The 15,021-nt window shown below is 40.5% G+C and overlaps 1 pseudogene; it reads right to left on the reverse strand.

The window, feature by feature from the left end:
- Window positions 1–14,139: 14,139 nt before the first annotated feature.
- LOC121477192 lies at window positions 14,140–14,366 on the reverse strand (annotated as a pseudogene).
- Window positions 14,367–15,021: the final 655 nt, after the last annotated feature.

Here is a 15,021-nt window from a genome sequence, read left to right on the forward strand (position 1 = left end):
AATGCAAAATGGTGGCTGCATTAGCTTTGTGTACACATCTGTGCTTCAGGCCCAAGTGTAGGTAAAGATCCACCAGCCCGTCTAGGAAGGGAGATGGGGAGAGAGTATATGAAGAGGGCTCCTTTCCTTAAAGAAATTCTTTTCATCTGATGTCTAATTTGGGTAGGTTGAGACGCGCCCTATCCTTATACTGCGGAGGATAGCATCATCTTTGCTATGTGAGATTCGTTTCCTGTATTTTCACTCTTGCTTCCATAAAGTGATGTTTTAGATTCTCAAATGCTTATTCGTGATTCTGACACTCTTTCAAATAGTAGTGCATCTCCTTGATATTTTAATTGTGATTGTTACAAATATAATACAATTTCTTATACTAATTTTTGAAGAATTTTATTTTTTTATATTTTATTTTCTAGATTTTATTTATTTATTCATGAGAGACACAGAGAGAGAGAGAGGCAGAGACACAGGCAGAGGGAGAAGCAGGCTCCCTGTAAGGAGCCCAATGTGGTACTCGATCCCAGGACCCCGGGTTCACGACCTGAGCCAAAGGCAGACACCCAACCACTGAGCCATCCAGGCATCCCTTTTGAAGCATTTTAAATATTTTTCCTTTTCTGATTTTATTTTTATATTTGTGATTAATTTCAATAAGCGTATCAATTATTTCAGTCAAATATCATCATTCAGAAGATTCACTTAGATTAATCATCTTAATAACTTTGTTATGGAAACATTTACATAGCTCTTAGGGCATAGGTAACTCGTAGGTACCGAGAATACTAAGTCAAATAGGATGGTTTTTAGGCAACTTTATATTGCAATCAGGAAAATGGAGACTCCCACAACTCTCACAGAAGGTGATAAGAGCTAACTGTAGTGATATAGGGAGTAGAGTGCTGTAGGTTGTACTGGACACCAGTGTACAATTCTTTTTAATTTGATGGCCAAAGGAAGGATGAAAAGACCTGACATTTTGACACATCAAGTAATTTTTCTCTTTATCTAGAGAAGAGTATGCAAATTGGTGGCTGTAAGTCAGATTTGGCTTACACATATATTTGTTTTGGCTCACAGAATATTTTAAAAATGTGAGCCAATATGAAAACATTAGATTTTATACAAAAGTCCACATTTTCCAGTTTCTCTTAGAATTTTTTAAAGATTTGCCAACATTAGTTCTGCTTTTGTACATGACAGTCACCTGGAGATGAGTAGAACCTGCCTGCCTTACACAGGCCAAGTGCTTTCAAGTTCACTATTGGCTGTGCCACTTCACACACCCCTCTGCTTGTCATTTCTGAAACACCCAGGTTGGTTTTTAACTCAGGGCCTATGCATTTGTTGACCTCTAGTCTGGAAAGTTTGCCTGTTTTATTCCAACGTAATTCACATACAGTGTCATACTAGTTTTGGGCATACAATGTAGTGATTCCGTAGTTCCATATCGAGATAAGTGTACTCTTACTCTTCACCTATTTCACCCATTCCCGCCTCCCCCCACACACACCTTCTCTCTATAACAACCTGTGCATTCTCTTTAGTTAAGAGTCTATTGGTTTGTCTCTCTCTTTTTCCCCACTTTCTTCATTTGATTTGTTTCTTAAGTTCCACGTATGAGTGAAATCACATGATATTTGTCTTTCTGGGCCTAGCGTATTTCACTTAGCGTTATATTCTCTAGCTCCACTATGTTGTTGCAAATCGCAAGATTTCATTCTTTTTTATGGTTGAATAATATTCCATTGCATACCTATATACCACACTTTCTTTATCCATTCATCTGTTGATGGACACTTGGCTTGCTTCCATAGTTTAGCTATTGTAGATAACGCTACAATAAACTCAGGGGTGCATGTGTCTATTTGAATTAGTGTCTTCATATTCTTTGGGTAAATACCCAGTAGTGCAATTCCTAGATCACAGGGTAGCTCTATTTTAAAATTTTGAGGAACCTCCGTACTGTTCTCCACAGTGGCTGCACCAGTTCCCATTCTCACTACTAGAGCACGAGGGTTCCTTGATCTCTATGCTTGCTGTTTCTTGAGTTTTTAACCATTCAGACAGGTTTGACATGATATCTCATTGTGGTTTTGATTTGCATTATCACCCTGATGGTGAGTAATGTTGAGCATCTTTCCACGTGTCTTTTGGCCACCTGTATTTCTTCTTTGGATAAGTATCTGTTCATGTCTTCTGCTCAGTTTTAAATTGTATTTTTTTTTCGTGTTGCATTCTGTAAGTTCTTCATGTATTTTGGATACCAACCCTTTATCGGATCACTCATTTGCAGATATCTTCTCTCAATCAGAAGGTTGCATTTTAGTTTTTATTGGTTGTTTGCTGTGCAGGAGCTTTTTGTTTCGGCATTGATCTAATAGTTTATTTTTGCATTTGTTTCCCTTACCTCAGGAGACATATCTAGAAGGATGTTGCTACAACCAATGTCAGAGAAACTGCTGCTGTGCTTCTAGGATTTGTATGGTTTCAGGTCTCATGTTTAGTCATTAATCCATATCGAGTTTATTTTTGTGTAAGAAAGTTGTCCAGTTTCATTCTTTTGCACGTGGCTGCCCAGTTTTCCCAATACCATTTGCTCAAGAGACTTTTTCCCATTGCATATTCTTTTCTCCTCTGTCAAAGATTAATTGACTATATAATTGTGGGTTTATTTCTGGGTTTTCTACTCTGTTCTCTTGATCTTTGTGTCTGTTTTTGTGTCAGCACCATACTGCTTTGATTTCTACAGTTTTGTAATGTAATTTGAAGTCTGGAATTCTGATACCTCCAGTTTTGTTTTTCCTTTTTGAGATCGTTCTGGACATTTGGAGTCTTTTGTGGTTTCATACAAATTTTAGGATTGTTTGTTCTAGTTCTGTGAAAACATTTTTTTTTGCTATTTTTTTATGGATTGCATTAAATATGTAGATTGCTTTGGGTAGCATAGACATTTTAACAGTATTTGTTCTTCCAATCCATGAGCATGGAATGTCTTTTCATTTGTTTATGTCATCTTCAATTTCTTTCATCAGTGTTTTATAGTTTTCAGAGCTTAGGTCTTTTACCATTTTGGTTAAGTTTATTCCTAGGTATTTTATCATTTTTGATACAATTATAAATGGGATTGTTTTTCTTAATTTCTCTTTCTGCTGCTTCAATATTAGCATATAGAAATGCAATGGATTCCTGTCTTGATTTTGTATCCTGTGACCTTACTTAATTCATTTATCAGTTCTAGCATTTTTGGTGGAGTCTTTAACATTTCCTATATATAGTATCATGTCATCTGCAAATAATGGAAGTTTTACTATTTCTTTACCAATTTGGATACTTTTTATTTCTTTTTGTTATCTGATTGCTGTTGCTAAGACTTCCAGTACTATGTTGAGTAAAAGTGGTGAGAGTGGACATTCTTGTCTCATTCCTTAGGGAAAGAGCACTGTATTTCACCATTGACTTTATTTAAATTGAGGTATGTTCTCTCTAACCCCTACTTTGTTGAGGGTTTTTATGCTGAATGGATGCTGTACTTCATCAAATGCTTTCCCTGTGTCTGTTGAAATGATCAGATGGTTTCTACTTTTTCTCTTATTGATACGATTGTAAGTATCGCTACCCTGACTTTCTTTTGACATCCTTTTTCATAAAGGTTTCTCCATTTCCTCACTTTCACTATGCAAATGTCTTAGGTCTGAAATGAGTCTCTTACAGGAAGCATATACATGAGTCTTGTTTTTTATCCATTTCATCATCTTGTGTCTTTAGATTAGATTTGTAAATGGATTTGTAAATGGATTATTTAGTCCATTTACATTCAAAATAATTATTAATAGGTTTGTATTTGTTACCATTTTGTTAGTTTTTAGTTGCTTTTGTAGGTTTTCTCTGATCCTTTCTTCTCCTGTTATCTTTCATGGTCTGCTGGCTTTCTTTAGTGATATACTTGGATTCCTTTCTCTTTATGCTTTGCATATCTGTTAGTGGTTTTTGATTTTTGGCTACCATTAGGTTTATATATAACATCTTCTGCATATCACAGTCTATATGAAGTTGATGGTTGCTTAAGTTTGAACCCATTCTTATGCCTTCCTCCTCACATTTTAGGTATATGTTGTCATAGTTTACATCCTTTTATTTTGTGAGTTCTTTGACTGATTTTTACAGATATATTTATTGTGACTGCTTTTGTGTTTCTTATTTTTCATACTCTCACTTATGGTCTTTCTTTTCCCCCCAAGGAGACCCCTGTAGCATTTCTTATAGGGTTGATTCAGTGGTCATGAAGTCTTTTAGTTTTTTTGTCTGAGAAGCTCTTTATTTCTCCTTCGATTCTGAATAATAGCCTTGGTGGATAGAGTATTCTTGGCTGCAGATGTTTCCCTTTCAGCACTTTGAATATATCATTCCACTCTCTTCTGTCCTGCAAAGTTTCTGCTGAAAACTCTGCTGATAGCTTTATGGGGTTTCTCTTTTATGTAACTGTATTCCCTTCTCCTACTACATTTAAAATTCTTTATCACTACTTTTTGCCATTTTAATTCCTGTGTATCTTGATGTGGATCTCCTTGAGTTATTTTATGGGAGGGGGATCTCTGTGCTTCCTGGATCTGGATATCAATTTTCTTTCCCAGATTTGGGAAGTTTTCAGCTATTACTTCTTCAAATAAGTTGTCTGCTTTCTTTTTTCTCCTTATTCTGGTATCCTTATAATGCAAATGTTACCACATTTGATGGAATCACTGAGTTCCCTATGTTACTCTCATTTTGCATAATTTTTTTCTCTCTCACCCACTTAGCTGGATTACTTTCCATTATCCTGTCTTTGAGGTTCCTAATCTGTGCCTCTGCTTCCTTAAACCTGCTATTTATTCAAGCTAGTATATTTTTAAATTTTATTTTTTTGTGTTCTTCATCTCTGATTGGTTCTTTTATCTTTGTTATGAGTCTCTTGGGGAACCTGGGTGGTGCAGTCAGTGAAGAATGTAACTCTTGGTTTTGGCTCAGGTCATAATCTCAGGGTTGTGGGATTAAGCCCTGTGTCAGATTCTGCACTCTGTGTGGAGTCTAGTTGAGATTTTCTCTCCTTCTCCCTCTGCCCCTTCTGATCGTGCTCTCTCTCTCTCTCTAAAATAAATAAATAAATCTTAAAAAAAAGAAACCTCTCATTGATGTCCTTCACATTTTCTCAAGTCCAGTGAGTATCATTAAGATCATTAAGTTCTCTAATAGGTGTATTATTTGAATCTGTATTATTTGGTCTGTTGCTGTGATTTTGTCCTGTTCTTTCATTTGGGATATTTTCCTCTGTCTCCTCATTTTGTCAGACTGTCTGTGCCTGTTTCTTGTGTTAGGAAAATCAGCTACATCTCCTGCTCTTGAAAGTAATGGCCTTATGAAGAAGAGGTCCTGTGGTGCCCTGCAGTGCAGTGTCCTCTGTTCCCCAGAACCTGGTGTCTCAGGGGGTGTCTCCTCTGTGTGTTGTGTGTGCCCTACTGTTATAGTTAAGCCACTCTTTTCTTTCAGTCCAGGCATCTGCAGAGGCTCCCTTTCACTGTGAGCAGTTTGGTGGGGTGGGGTGCACAGTTTTAAGAAGGTGCATGCCAGCCTGCTTCGAAATTAGACTGCAGCTGCTTGGGTGGGGACTGGGGCTGTGTGTGGGGGCACACAATTTTAACAAGGTGCGCCTTGGGCTTCTGCAGGCCTGCTGCCACTGCCTTTGTCATTGTTCCTATGACCAAGGCCCCACAAAGTGCTCTGGTCAGGAGTTGCAGTGTAAGCATGGTTTGTGCGGGTCTTTTGGGGTAGGGGATGCACAGAGCTGAGACTTAGGCAAGTTTGACTGGAAGGGGTGGAGCTGCCAAAGCAGCAGAGGTGGGGGGCAGTGCTGTCTAAGCAAGTTAGTGAGTATCAGTGCTAAGTTGGTTCCCCCAGATGGCCATATGTTTATACTGAGGGATGGGAAAGGGAAATAACACCTCCCAGCTCCTTTATTCCTGGAGAGGGCTTCCTGCGATCTCTGCCCCTCCTAGACATGCTCTGAGATGAGAAAATAGCTCTCCCTCCCCTGTGTCTGAGGAGTTTTCCAAACTGCTGCTTCTACAGTGTATCTCTGTGAGCTGATTGTTGTGCTGGATCTTTAAGGGGGGGAACTCAGCTTTGTATCGCCCCCAGGTTCTCCCAGAACCTAGCTTCCAAATTTTAAAATTCCAGGCTTTAAGTCCCTCTGATTAGAAATTCAGCCTCTCTCTTTCAAAGCCTAATGTTCCGGGGCCTCCTCTTGCCCGTGTGGGCTTCCCAGTGTGGTAGTCTGTCTCTCGCCCTTCTTCCTGTCTGCGGCTCCCCTGCCTTTGCCCTCCCCCCACTGCATCTTCACCCTTTTTACGCTCTTCCTTCTTTGAGGTGGCCTTTTCTCTATCTTTAATTGTGGAATTTGTTCTGCTAGTCTTCAAGTTGTTTTCTGGGTTATTTCTGCTGATGTGAGTGTTATCTGCAGATATTCACGGGACAAAGTGAACTTAGGTTCCTGTTACTCCGCCATCCTCCCAGCCTCTCCTCTAGTCTGGAAACCTCTTCCACTTTGTACCTGTTGCTCAGTCTCATAATTCATTGAGGTCTGTGGTAAAAGACCTCATCATAGAGGTACTTCCCGACCTTCCTCCCCAAAAGGACACATTGATTTTATCCCTTTATTGTACTTTACTATTCTTCATTGCACTTTGTTGTGCTGTTCCACGTTGTAGTGGCACATTAGGCATTTTTCTATGTGTTTGTTTACCTCCCCCTCTGATGGAGCATATGCTTCATAAGAACAGGTTCCTTGTCTGCTTTGTTTACCATGATTTTTTTACTACCTACCACTGTGCCTAGCACAGAACAGCACTCAATAAATATGTGTTGGATGGATGCTGCTCCTGCAGCTTAGTTTCTGAGCATGCTCGGGTAGGGGTGGGGATCAGGGTAAATGGGCCCCTGTCATGCCCTGGCTTCTAAAACCAAGATCAAAATGTATTATAACTTGAATCATAAATGTTATCTGAAATTCTGCAAATACAACTTGTGTATATTGTACATTACACCTAAAATATATAAAAAGTTTTAAATCTGCATTATGTATAATGGGCATGAGAAGCTGTTCCTGGGGTCTAATTACCTGAACACTGAATAAACAACCCAGTTTGACCATGAGGACTACAAGTACAAGAAGCTTTTGCATGCATATGATTTGGGACATATAATTCAATTGGATCAGCTGAAATTCTGAGCATTTTGTGGTTTCTCCATAACACCTGATAATATAATTCCCCTACCAGTGTATTGTACAGTTTTATTTCAGGTCATACTAAAACCACAAAGTTATGGAAGGCTGGGGGTGAGTTAGGAGAGGTAGAAAATAACACATCTGGTGGCTTTTTGTTTCTGAATTCTCATTCTTTCTATAGCGTTCTGCATTGGAAGTAAAAATTTGTCAAAGGTATTAGGGGAAAGAATCAAAGAAACTTTTGACAGGATAGTTGAGAAGAAAATGGAGGAGGGAACATTTTGAGTCCAGTTAAGTGTTACCACAATGTAAAAATAAGCTCCCATAATCCCCCTGTCCTCACTGTGCCCCAAGCAAATGACACAGACATGGAAAGATTTATGTAATTCAGTGGGTCTCACACTGTTAGGAAGAAATATTGGAAGGACTGAGTGTCACTGGGAAACCCTGACTGCGAATTTGGCTTTCCACCAGCCTGACCTGTGGTGTGTGTGTGTGTGTGTGTGTGTGTGTGCGGGTGCGCACGCGCGTGTGCACACACACACACAAGTGTATTCCAGGAACAATTAAGAGATATTTAATTTTGTTCCTTGGCAGATCTGCCTCATTCCTATTTATTACCACTTACTCTTCTTTCCTTTCTTACAACTCAAAGAAAAAGCAAATTTCGTGATTTCTTCCCCATCCATGACTTCATGGCTCCCCAGCTGTGCTTTTTTCCTCTGTTTTTCTCTGTGTTTTCTCTATAATAAATAATTGTAAGGCATTCTAATTTATCCAGAAAATGTTTATTGAGTGCCTACTCCTTCTAAGCACTAGTGGAACAACAGATAAAGCTTTCTATGACCTGAGTAAGCTTTCAGAGAGTTTTTAGAGATACTGGTTGAAAAATCCAGCAAAGAAATATGCCGAGAAAAAAGTAAACAAATGATGTTCCTTTCTCCTGCAAAAGATAGACGCTTAATCCTGGTGTTCTTTGGAAAACTTTACAGTAAGATGTGTAGGGAGGTATGTGTGCCAATGGTTCTCTATCAAAATAACTATAAATTGTAACACCCGAGAAGAATGTCTCAGAGGAAGCCAAGAGCAGATGTTCCATGACATATGCATAAACAGCGCACAGGAACATGCTTATGTATTTTATTAGCCTTTCTTCTTCAGGCTGAGACGCCTAACCCAGAGATACAGGAAAGGTTATGCCAACATCGTATAGAAAATTCTCAGCCTCTTTTCTTGCCTAAAGATAGAAATATAAACACTGTTTGGGAAACCAGCTGAGTAGATGGCCCCTTGGGTATGAAGGGCATCTTTTTCTGAGGGACATTTTAATCAGCAAATTATTGAGATGACATCATGTACTGTTGTTAGCTGAATTCTGGGGCAGAAAATGAATAGGAAGAAGCCATAGTCTGTCGGAAAGTTAACGTCATTCAGTATTTCCCATAATCTTTGAAACCAAGGTGGGAGCAGCAGTTCCAGAAGCAGGAATACTTGTTTTTTGGAAGACATTTCTCGGCCTCCCCATGGGCTCCGTAAGTGGACCCTGTCGTGTATTCCATGGGCGTTGTGACTGTGGAGTTATAAGATGCACTGTGCTACCCTTTTGGGCTGTGGGAAAAGTTCCTGGGGGCAGGGGGTTAGGTAGCTCTTTCTGCCTGCACGACTGAGGCCCTGGACAGCTGCGATGGCTGGGGAAAGGGAAATTCTGACGTTCAATTTTCTGATTAACTCTGCTAGGAAGAAGCTCTTAGTTGTTCTCATGCTTGTAGTTGAAAATATTTCTGAAAAGTCTGCTTATTTTTATTAGTAAATACCATTCAGAAACTAATAGAATCTTTGCTCAAGTTTGAAAATCTTGCACCACTGGACGTTGTAAATTCCCTGCATTTTTATGGTGGAGACTAGAACTGTGGTCTAAATACATAGCACAGGATAATCCGTAAATGTTGAATTTTTGACTAAATGCCTTACAAAAGCTTGTATGCTGCCTTTGAGAGCTAATACTTAAGATCCTGGGTAGCTATATATGCCTGTGCTGCAGACTCTCAACATTTCGAGAAGAAAGAGACTCTCAGAGAAGTTATTTGCAAAAGCCACATAATTAATGACAAAAGAATGATTAAAATCCAAAACCATACAGATTAACAACTTAAAACAATTCCATCTTGTAAATGAATAAAATGAGACCCAGGGAAGTGAGGTAAACCATTCAAGGCCACAGAACAGATTAAAAGCAGGGATAGGCCAGGCCTCTGTCCCCTAGGAGGGTTTTTCCACCACCACGCCACAGGTCTGGCTGTATGCACAGCTCACTAGGGTCTCAGCATCAGACTTGGGACAAAGGGGATACCCTCCCGATCAGAAATAGTATGAACAGCAGCCGGTCGCTCCTTTGGGTAAGCCCTTTTGCTAATAGCTATCACTTATTTGACCCCCAACTATGACCAGACTCTGTTCCGGGTTCTTCTGTGATCCTCACAACAAGCATATGAGGTAGTATATTATTGTTGTGTTCACTTTGCAGATGGGCAAATTGAGTTCCAGCTCCGTTAAGGAACGTATTCAAGGATGTACAGGTAGAAAGAGACTGAGCTGGGATCCAAAAATTGGTCAGTGGGGCTCGAACATATCTTCTCTCTACGACACAGTGTCCTTCACTGTTGCTTCTGGTGGGGAGGGGGAATGGTGCCCTGTGCAAACATCTCCTCCTGCCCAGCTCCAGAGATCACCACCATGCTTGGCCACGTTCCTGGCACCTGTGAGCTTGGAGCCAGCTGTAGCTAGATTTTGCAGCCATCAGGGGCTGGGCTGGGTGGGCATGTCACTCCCAACTGTGTGAATGAATGTTTGATTTGCCTTAGCTCACCATTGGGTGGAGTCCACTTTGGGCAGAACACTTAGTGGCTGAATAAACACTCAGAGCATCTTGGAAAGGCTGCATGGGCTGGTGGTTTGACACTGATTTTGGCTGTTTGGAGAGGCGCCACTGAAAGCCAGCTTCGACCACTGGTGCGCTATTGAGAGACCTTGCCTTCTTAGCCTCTCACTGTCCTAGTTTCCTTGGAGGTCAACTGAGGACAAACAAATCCTGTTATTTCTGCTGAATTTCTCTTCTCCAGGCTGAGGACAGAGGCAGGAGACGCCTCTGAAATGCTGGACAAAATAAACTAAATGCAGCCAAAATGGAAGAGGCTGCTTCACAACCTCATACCTGGGAGAATGATAGGGATGCACAACCCCGGGCACAGACGAAGGAAACTCTTTTTCTTTTCTATTCTCGGAGGTTCCTGGAGCTGGCCCATTAACAGGGTTGTTTCCTTTTATCACCTCAAGGTCTGGGACAAAGCTTTGGGAGCTTGTACTCTGGGCCCATTCCCTGGCTCTGACCCGGGTCTCAGAAAGGCTTAATTGCCATGACCATGAGCCCAGGATAAGTGCACAACAGTGGGAGCTGACATGTGACTGTGGATGCTGCTGCACCGAAGCTGGAGACACGTGGACAGAGAGAGTGTTCCCAATGGGCCGAGACAGCCCGTTCTATGGAGAGAGTTGGGGAGGCTCTGCTGTGAGTTACTTACTTTAAAACTGGAGTGAAAAAAAAAAAAACAAACAAACTGGAGTGTGAACATTGGGGGCTATCTCATAGTATTTTTTCATTAGTCCGTATACAGATCTAATCTGTGCACATATGAAAACTTGCAGAAGATCCCAAAACTGACCTAGAAAAATGTCTTCAATATAGTGAGTATTCCTGAGTGTATAAAATCAGTTTTCCTTTGTTTGAATGAGGCACTGGAGATTCAAGATGGTTGGTGGGATAATAAAGTGCCATTGCATCTTCAAAGGAGATGAAAGAAGAGCAAGAGACCAGATAAGACCATCTATGGGAATCCATTTCTGCGAAAAGAATCCCAAAGGAGAGCCATCTCGGGAGCTTGAGACCTGCACGGTTGATTTTTAAAATAGTTTCCTTTTCTATTCCCTGTTGATCTCTATCCAAATAAAATAATCACACTCAAGTAAATTATTTCTCACACTGTGTCTCATGGAGAACACTGCAATTACTGTGGAGCTAAAAAATTACTGACAGACTTAGGGGACGTGTCGCTCTAAGTTGCCTGGAAAGGTGTCTAAACAGTTCAGTGACTTCATGTGATTAATGAGCACTTGAGAGTCAACAGTAGGGGCGGGAGCTCTGAGTTCAACTCTTTTTCCTTAATGTGAATGGGCAAGGAATGGAGACCAGCTTAGATTTAGGAAGTTAAATTAGGATCTGGGTAATTTAGAGTGATGATAATGTAGCCCTAAAGAAGAGCTGTGTTCCCTTTTTCATATATGTGCCAACTGAAGTCTTTTTTAAAATCATTATTGAGTGACTATTTGATGGGGATAAGGAAAAATAGCATCAAAATAAATGCTGAAGACTTTTAGGAAAATAAAAACCAGATATTTAAGGGGAAAGCAGCTACCTCCCTGTCATCTTACAAGGGTTCAGCTTAAATAACTACAAATAACAACTTTCTTTGCCAGGAGGTCTTCCTTGACTTGACTAAGATGTTAGTCCCTGCTCTTATTAAATTCCATAGCTTCCTGGATTTTTCTTTGCAATATTAATCACAATTGTAATTCTATACTCAGTCGTGTATTTTTTAAATCTCTCTCTCGAGGCCATGAAGGCAAGGATGGTGCGCATTGTCTTTACCTACATATTAGCAGCTTCTATTGGGCGCTTAATAGGAATTTATTTTATTTTTTTAAAATATTTTTTAAATTTATTTATGATAGTCACACAGAGAGAGATAGAGGCAGAGACACAGGCAGAGGGAGAAGCAGGCTCCATGCACTGGGAGCCCGATGTGGGATTCGATCCCGGGTCTCCAGGATCGCACCCTGGGTCAAAGGCAGGCGCTAAACTGCTGCGCCACCCAGGGATCCCCTAGGAATTTAATAATATATGTAGAAAATGGGTGAATGGATGAAGAGCTCCTTTACAACTGCTACTAAATTAGTTGTTAGAACCTCATTCTTCTTTTTTTTTCAAGAGAATATTAAATCGTTTATTGATTACACATGACAATGGACGATACACAAGCTTTAATCCCATCTATAATTTTATCTGATACCATAATTCAATTTAGATATATTGCATAGGATGTGCCAACAATCACAATAACCAGAAAAACTCCAGGACTTTGCTTGGGTGACCCTTTTAACGGTGAACTCCAGGTCACAACACATTAACCGTCAGTTCAACCACACCAAGGTCTGTGGAGACAATAGCTTCTGTGCCCAAGCAGGTTGCAAATAAATTTCAGATGGAACCTGGCATCACCCTGAAGGAATTAGAACCTCATTCTGCACGTATTAAGGTTGTTGGAGGCGTTCAGAGAGATACCGGCCTGATCGATTCAGTATCGTTGGAAGACTAGAAATTTCTCTAGATGAGCTGCTGAAACAAACTAAGGATATAATTTGCTGAAATGGGTTCTCAGTTTCCAGAGGATAGTGCCTATTTACAGCTGTTTGACAGCACAGAACAACTCAGTTTTCCTGGGTTTATATATTTGGAGGGGAATTACCATATCAAAATTAGATTGCTTTTCTCTCACTTACCAACAAGCCTCAGCATTTTCTCATAATCAAGATTTATGAAAAACTATTGGGGAGGGTTATCAGAGTCAAGGAAACCAAATAATGATGGTCATTGAGCCTCTCTTATGGGCCACGACTAAAAAGTCTTTGCTGCAGTTCAAGGGTTAGGCCATTTCCATGGCTCTGGCTTCTTGTAAGCAAGGATATTGGTTCTTAATGTGGGCACCAGATCTATACACGTGAAAAGTTTCCTTGGAATCTCTCAGACTTTTTTTTTTCCTGCTGATTTGAGGGAAATTTCCAGAATAAATGTCAAAGAGCCATAAGTCAACAAAGAAAAAAAAAATCATAAAATTGATAAAGAGGAGAAAAATGTGATTTCCCTCCCTGCTTTCCTTCAGGACATTAAACACAGGTTTTGAAGGCAAGTTGTTAAAATCGGGTAAGGGCGCAAACTCAGACCTTTCATATCTGGTCTCAGTGCAGTTCTGTGTTTTCTCAAAAGCATTTCTGACTCCACAGAAGTAGGCAAGAGGAAAATGCTTAGGACTGCATCAGGAGGCCCTTCGGAGGCATTTGCCTTGTGTCACCTCACACTGCGCGGCGATGCTCATTCCATGTAGCCTCCAGTGAAGTGTTTTTCCACACCAGAGAGGACAGCAGAATGTTACTGTGAAAACCAGTCGATATTTTTCACTTCTATCTGGTTGACTTTGAAATGGCAGTTTTCCAGGCAGAAAGTTGTTCTTTCACTCAATGGTGGTGGTTGTGTTCAGGTCCCTTCCTCATAGCAATGAAACGCCTCGTGGTCGGTGTAATGGAGCGAGGCCTGGTACAGCAGACCGGCACAGGGGCTAGGCCCACGTCCTGGTTTGGGTTGTGCTACTACTTCATCTCAGCTCCCTTGTTCTATAAATTGGTGTATAATCTAGTTAAGCCGTAGTTTGCTTATCTGGGAAAAGGAGTGAGATGAATAGATCCCCTCGTCCGATCTTTAGAAGCCTTGTGTTGTGTGAGTCCGTGACAGTCTGGAAGGTGGATGATTAAGTCCCTGCTTAATGTGGTGAGGATATGAGGTCACCTGCACCGAGGCCTGGTGATTTTCCTGTGTCGTCAGGGCCTTTCACACTCTCTCCCACTCTGTTCTCACTCTTACTTTACACTGACAAAAAAAAAATACAAAGAAGGAAAAATATTTGGGCACAAAAATACATGCAGCTTATTTATATTTGCCTTTTATAGTTTGCGCTAGTATGTCTCAAATAGAACAGCTTTATACTACGTAGGCAATTTAAACATTTCTCAGAAATTTGATGATTCTAGACATTAGCACCGGGAGCCTGACGTGGGATTCGATCCCGGGTCTCCAGGATCGCGCCCTGGGCCAAAGGCAGGCGCCAAACCACTGCGCCACCCAGGGATCCCCGACATTTAACCATTTAAACACATTTTCAATTAGCAATAATCACGCCTCTGATAAACCTCATTGGCTACGATACTGCCACTGCGCAAAGCTTTAAACACATTTTCAATATCCAACCCATTTTTTTTCTTAGGCTATATTTCAAATTATTCATTTGCATACACCAGTTTCTTAATTATAGTAATTATAATTATTAATTATAATATTAATTAATTATAGTATCAACTCTACTACTAACAATATGATAGCGACAAGTAGTTTTAGAATGTTTTAAAGTTCATTTTGCCTTTAGGATTCATCCCACTGTGATGTCCAGAAGATTATTGCTTCTTGTTAAGTTTGAAAGATAATAGGCAAATGTGGATGTTATATTGATGAAGGGGAGACGGATCTTTAGCTGTCAAGATCTTGCATTTTGGAAATACCTACTTTGTTATTTGCAGTAATTTGTATTCATTTGAAAATCGAAACTCAAATCTGGTTGAGCCCCAAGATTGTAATTCTAAAGACTCACGACTTGGTCTTGTTTGGCAAACTCACAAGTTAAAGAGAAAGAAAGCTGTTAAATCTAGAGAGGTGGACGTGTGCAAGTCCCTTCTTCGTGGAGAGCAGAGGGGGCCATACTTGCCCCCAAACCACTACCACTTTTAGAGCTAAGCAAGCACTGGTGCCTTATCCTAAAGGTCTTTCAATGTTACCACTCCTCAATGACAAGTGGCCCTGCCAGTAAGTGTCCTCTCTCGTAGTG

The sequence above is a fragment of the Vulpes lagopus genome, chromosome 16, assembly GCF_018345385.1.
Source record: "Vulpes lagopus strain Blue_001 chromosome 16, ASM1834538v1, whole genome shotgun sequence".
Classification (NCBI taxonomy): Eukaryota; Metazoa; Chordata; class Mammalia; order Carnivora; family Canidae; genus Vulpes; species Vulpes lagopus.